We start from the raw sequence: 6,720 nt of genomic DNA on the forward strand, positions 1-6,720 counted from the left end.
CCTGAGTCATAAGGAAAAGGGGACGGCGTATTCTCTTAGCTACTTCCTGCTGAAAAGGGACGCTGTGGGTTTCAGGGTGAAGATCTTCTCTCACTAAGGTAAGTAATTTGAGGTGCAAAGTGAGGGCAATCTGTTTGAAACAGATTGGGTTTTTCAGAAAGTCACAAAGGAAAAGAGGAAAAGAGTAAGCAGTGTGAGAGCTAGACTGGAAGAAACTATTTGACTGAAAAGACGTAGAAGGTGTAACAGAATGTAAGAAATGGAGGGTAGAAGAGGTATGGAACTTCAGAGATGGAAAAATTTCTATTTATATTAAGTCCCAGGGTATAGATGTAGGGCAAATGGCTAAATGAAACTGGAGGAGAAGCTAGCTCAGTGAGGAAAAGAGAAGAGGAAACTGAGAGATCACAGTATTAGATGTGACTAAGTTCACTAATCAAATAGATGTAACCAAGACCATGAGTGAAAAAATTTTCATAGAAATGTTTCAATGTTTCTCATAATATGTAAGCTTGTGTTCAATTGCCTTATCTGTTACTAAAAGGCCCTATTATCTAGTCCCAAGAAGTTCTTATATTTTGTAATAAATGTTCCTTATTTACCTGTCTTCAGCATTCTCTTAATTTTGATCCAAAGACGGAAAGTATTTATATCCTTAAGACTAGAACTGAAGTCTGGATTCCAGTGAAAAGGCATCATCTGCGGCAAGATTCTCCAGCCATGATGTTTGTTCATCAATTAATCCAAACCATTGATAAAGGACTCAGATTACCAAGAGAATGAGTGGGCTGATCGTAGCTCTAATATTGGAAATAATTTCCATTACCACTACAGCTGCCATTGCTGTTGAAGCCTTGTGGACATCTCAGCATCAGATAGACTCTGAGCTGGCAACAGAAGTGGCCAATCTTCAGGAAGCCATTGTTGCAGACCGAGGGTCCCAAAGAACGGAATAATTTTATAATTATTAATAAAGAGACAAACAGCCAGGAATGTGATAGAGCAGAGAGCATAAAACAGAGGGTCAGCAGTTCTCAACTGAAGCCCCCAAGTCCAACTTCTCTGTATCTTTATTGAAAATTATCAGGAAGTAAATCACAAAGAGAATTCAATGCAAATGAAGCCAAGTCCTTTCTATTGAAAACCTTCTGCTTGACTCTGGAAGGAGGGGTTCACAAATGCAAGAAGTTGGTTTACCCTTAACTATTAACCTTGATGCCTCAGGGTGAACTCTAGCTCAGGAAGTAACACTCCCTCTGTAGGGGGCCCCTTGCTGTCTCCTGTCTTGCAGGGAACAAACAGCTCATATTCTAGGATCTGCCACAAGAGAAATCCTAACATATATCTGTAATTCCTTCAATTCCTGAACAAGGGTTTCCATATAATATTTGGTAAAAGTTTGGCTTCCCATAAGCCATGGTGTTGTTGAGCGATCAATTAGTTGGACTGGGGAGACAGTTGCTATGTGATTGTAATGTTTCAACTTTTTGTATAACCCCTCATAAACTTAATCTAGTTTTAATTGAGAAATAATTTGTAATCAATTACTTAAGGAACATAATGTATGTCTAGAAATTTTGGACTTTCAGAAACAGATAATTGAAACTTATCAGCATAGGTTGAATGGTTTAAGCTTAGTACAAAGCATGGCAGATAGAATCCAAAATTATGAATGCTGTTTTTGTGTGAAATCTCTTGTTGGTGGTTCATCTGGTGGGTTTGAATTGATGCTTCTGCTTTTTGTGTTTCTTCGCTCAGTCTTCTGCAGACTTGGAGGAGGGCAGGACATAGAAGACCAAAGAACTGCTGTGTTCTTTTTGATGCTTCTAAATACTCAACAAAAGGAAAGGGGAAAATGAAAGATCCCTGAAGAGTTACGGGCAATATTAAGGAATCCACTGTACAAGCAAATGTTCCAGGAACCCTGAGGCCCTTGCAAGCGAGTGACCTTTAGGACTGTCAGGGCTGCACATGGCTCTGACTTTGTTCCAGGAACTGCTCTGCATCAACACTCTCTGATATCTAAGCCATTTATCCCTAAAGGGTTAAACACTCTGAGAAAAATTTTGAAGGCTATAGAATATTTCCAAGTACATCCCCTGGAACATTTTGAGTCCATAGTCTTTTATCACCAGTGTTTCCACCAAAGTACCTGAATGACAAATGAAGAAGCCTTTTGTTCACTTCTGGAAGTGGTTTTTCTGCCTGCCTTCAGGTGTCTTGGTTTCTTTGGTTGAGCTTAAGGGGTATCGCGTGGTGCAGTTACACAGTAGTGCTTCCCCCAAAGTACCATGATATCGGTGGTCCTGGCACTAAATAGCAGGGGCAGCAGCTGGGCAGTCTCCAGGTGGCGAGGCAGGGAGATCTCCAGCTAGTGGTGGTAGTGGTCTGGTGCTCCGAGTATGACTGCACTCTAAAGCAGCAGCCCCTCAGTAAGCAGGCAGTGGTTCAGTTGCTGGCCAGGGTCTGAGTGTGCCTGGTCTGGGTCACAGCCTTTAACAGATGCAGTGGATGTGGTAGATGGAAGCCCCTCCTGTGCTGGCCATGCCATACAGGCATTGGTGTCCTGCAACAGAAAGAGCAATTTGTCTTTTGATTTCCTGACTGCTGGTGCCAAGAGTGTTGATTGTGGAGCCAAATAAGCTGTAACTGTTAACAGTCTCAATCTCTTCTCCTTCTATCATGGTGCTGCCAAATGGCCCAGTGGTGAGAGTCTTTGTATTATTGATGTTGAATTTCAGTCCATATTGAAGACCACAGTCCTTGACATTCTGCAGCAAGTGCTTCAGGTTCCCCTCAGACTCAGCAAGCAAGTTTGTGTCATCTGCAAAGTCTTCCTCCAATCCTGATGCTACATTCCTTCTCATAAAGCCTAGCCTCCTGAATGATCTGTTCTACAAATAGATTCCAAAGATATAAAGACAAGACACATCCCTGGCACACTCTTTTCCTGATTTTGAACCATGCAGTGTTTTTCCACTCTATTCTGAGGACTGCTTCCTGGTCCAAATACATGTTTTTTATAAACACAATCAAGTGTTCTGGGATTCCCATTTTCCTCAAGGTTAGCCACAATTTGTTGTGATCCACACAGCCAAATGCCTTTGCATAGTCAATGAAACACAGACATTCCGCTAGTACTCTGCTTTCTGCTAAGATCCATCTAACATTGGTAACAATGTCTCTAGTACTATGGCCTATTCTACAGCCAGTTTATATTTCTGATAGTTCTCTGTCAATGTACTGCTCCAGTTGTTTCAGGATAATCTTCAGCAGAAGATTTGTTGTACCATCTGTTTGTTGAAATATGTCAATTTGTATTCCATCAATACTTTGGATTTATGTATCTCTAGTTGTTCTAATTCACCAACAGCTCCATGAAAGAAACATGACTAGTTTCTTCATATGTAACTTACAGCCTCTGAAAGCCTGTTGGAATGTCAGCTATGAGTCAGTTCTGACTCAGAAACTATGATTGACTAAACCATACAGCTATATAGGTACCTTATTTTGACTAGAGTCTAAATCTATTTGTGTGCTAAAATAAACTTAATCTACTTCAGACATAACATATTCATTTATCTTATTAAATTAATAATTCTTTCTTTATTGTATTTTAGATGCTATACTTTATGTAACTGGAGAAAGATCTAAATTGCACCTTTCCACTCTTTATCTATGATATTTCATATTTTGAAGAATGAGGCAATAATCCATTTTTCTCCTCTCAAAATATGCCTCATTTGCTGTTTCAATGATACTCTATACAGATAATTCATCTTCCTACTCTGATGCAAAAGCCCTTCGTTTTACTAATTTTAAGAAAAGGCTCATTTTAATTTGACTATATTTGGCAGAAAGCAGAAAGTACCAGAGGAAGGTCTATCTGTGCTTCATTGACTATGGAAAGGCTTTTTGATTGTGTGGATCACAACAAGCTGTGGCTGACTCTGAGAAGAATGGGGATCCCAGAACATTTGATTGTGCTTATGTGAAACCTATACTTGGACTAAGAAGCAGTTGTCAGAACAGAACAGGGAGACACTATATGTTTCAAAATCAAGAAGGGGGTCCACCAGGGATGTATTCTGTCTTCATACCTTTTCAATCTGTTTGCAGAAGAGATCATCGCTGTATGAGGAGGAATGTCGCATCAGGATTCGTGGAAGAATCATCAACAACCTGCGTTATGCAGATGACACAACCCTGCTTGCTGAAATGGAGGAAGACCTGAAGCACTTGCTGCAGAAGGTCAAGGAGTGCAGTCTCCAATATGGATTGAAGCTCAACATCAAGAAAACAAAGTTTCTTACCACTGAGCCAATTGGCAGCATCACTATGGATGGTGAAGAGATGGAGATAGTTAACAGTTTTAGTTTACTTGGTTCCACAATCAACACTCTTGGTAACAGCAGCCAGGAAATCAACAGATGAATTGCATTGGGAAAGTCAGCTGTGAGGGACCGCTCAAGAGTACTGATGAGAAACAATGTCAGGCTGGAGACGAAGGTGCACCTGATCCAGGGTATAGTCTTTGCAATTGCGTGCTATACATTGGAAAGTTGGACAGTGACTAGGGATGATAGAAAATTTATGCTTTTGAGCTGTGGTGCTGGAGGAGAGTGGTGAATATACCATGGATTGCTAGAACAGGTTTGTTCTGGAGAGGGTGGAGCCAGAATGCTTCTTGGAGTCAAGAATTCTGAAGCTTTATCTGACATACTTTGGGAATTTTGCAAGGAAGGACTGGTCCTTGGAGAGGGACATCATGTTTGGGAGAGTGGAGGGATGGCACAGGAAAGGAAGATCCCAGATGAGAAAGATTGATTCTGTGATTGGGATGGTGGGAGTGATCGTGTTGGAGATGGTGAGATTGGCACAGGATAGAGCAAGGTTTGGGGCTCTTGTACATAGGATTGCTATGAGTTGCAAGCTATTCAAGGGCCTAACAGTAATAACAACAACAATGTATTTCTGGACTTTCTTATCTACTTCGTTTTTCCTTAACTTATATTGGTATACTAAATTTTAATTATTATCTACAAGCCAATAAAATTATCCCATTTTTCAACTAGAATTATAAATATAAATTCCCATTCTAATTTACATATTTTATTGGTTTACATTCAATCATTCATATATATTTTCCCATAACATTAACATTTGTCACTATAATTTATTACAATGTCTCAACAAATCTTTCGTTTATGCTGCCCAATTCTTCACCTACCTGTCCATCTGATAATCTCTATTCCTCTCTCCCTTCCCTTCTATCCTGTCAACCTTTGGTGATTGTTTCTATCTATGTAAAAGACTTACTTTCATTCCCCCTCCAAGGCAATAAATTGTACATATTCTGTTGCAGATTGTTAATTGCAATATACACAATATTTTTTCATTCATTTTTGAATCATTTCCCTTCACCTATTCTAGTAAAATATTCAATATCTATCAATTCATCTTACATTCTTAGCACATCCCTTATTATTCTTGTTTTTTAAAGCAGTTGCTTAAACAAAATTGAGTAAAGAAACTGTAGTACATTCACAAAAATGAAGTATTATGTTGATGATGTTGTTGTTGTTGTTATGAGACGTCCAGTCGCTGGCAATTCATAGTGACCTAACTATGTACCACATCCCTAAACTCTGCTGTGTCGTGTTTCAATCACACTGTCTCTGATACACCCATCCTGATTATTGCAGTCACTGAATCAATCCAGCTCATAGAGGACCTTACCCTCCTGCGCTGTTCCTCCACCCTGCCAAGCATGGTGACCCTCTCCTAGGACCAGTCCCTTCTTAAAACATGTCCAAAGTATGTCTGACGAAGCCTCAGAATCCTTGCCTCAAGGAGCTGCCCTGTTTATCCCTCTCCACTATGAATCTGTTTGTTTTCCTAGCAGTCCATGGTACCCTCGATGCTCGTCTCCAGCACCGCAGCTCAAAGGCATCAATCCTCCTTCTATCCTCCCTAGTATTTGTCCAGGTCTCTGATGCATAACAAGTGATTGCGAAGACCATGGCCTGTATCAGATGCACCTTAGTCTCCAGAGAGACACCATTACTCTTCAGTACTTTGGAGAGGTCCCTAACAGAAGACTTTCCCATGGCAATATGTCTTTTAATTTCCTGCCTGCTGGTGCTAAGAGTGTTGACTGTGGAGCCAAGCAAACTAAAGCTGTGAACAATCTCAATCTCTTCACCATCCATCCTGATGCTTCCAATTGGTCCAGTGGTGAGAATCTTTGTCTTCTTGACATTGAGACGCAATCCATATTGAAAGCTACAGTACTTGACCCTTTGCAGCAAGCGCTTCAGGCCCTCCTCAGTTTCGGCTAGTCAAGCATGGTTGAGTCATCTGCATAATGCAGATTGTTGACAGACCTTCCACCAGTCCTAACCCCACATTTCTCCTCATAGAGCCCGGCCTCCCAGATAACCTGTTCTGCATACAGATTCAAAAAGTATGGAGACAGAACGTGTTGTTGTTGTTGTTATGTGCCATCAAGTCGCTTGCGACTCATAGCGACCCTATGTACAACAGCCATAAACTCTGCTCTGTCCTGTGCCAATGGCACTGTCTGTGACACTCCCATCCCGATTACCCCAGTCACTGAATCAATCCACCTCATAGAGGGCCTTTTCCTCCTGCGCTATCCCTCCACCCTCCCAAGCATGATGTCCCTCTCCAAGAACCGGTCTCTCCTCACAACATGTC

This window comes from Elephantulus edwardii, unplaced genomic scaffold (genome assembly GCF_000299155.1).
Source record: "Elephantulus edwardii isolate Elephantulus edwardi_28Jun2011 unplaced genomic scaffold, EleEdw1.0 scaffold00108, whole genome shotgun sequence".
Classification (NCBI taxonomy): Eukaryota; Metazoa; Chordata; class Mammalia; order Macroscelidea; family Macroscelididae; genus Elephantulus; species Elephantulus edwardii.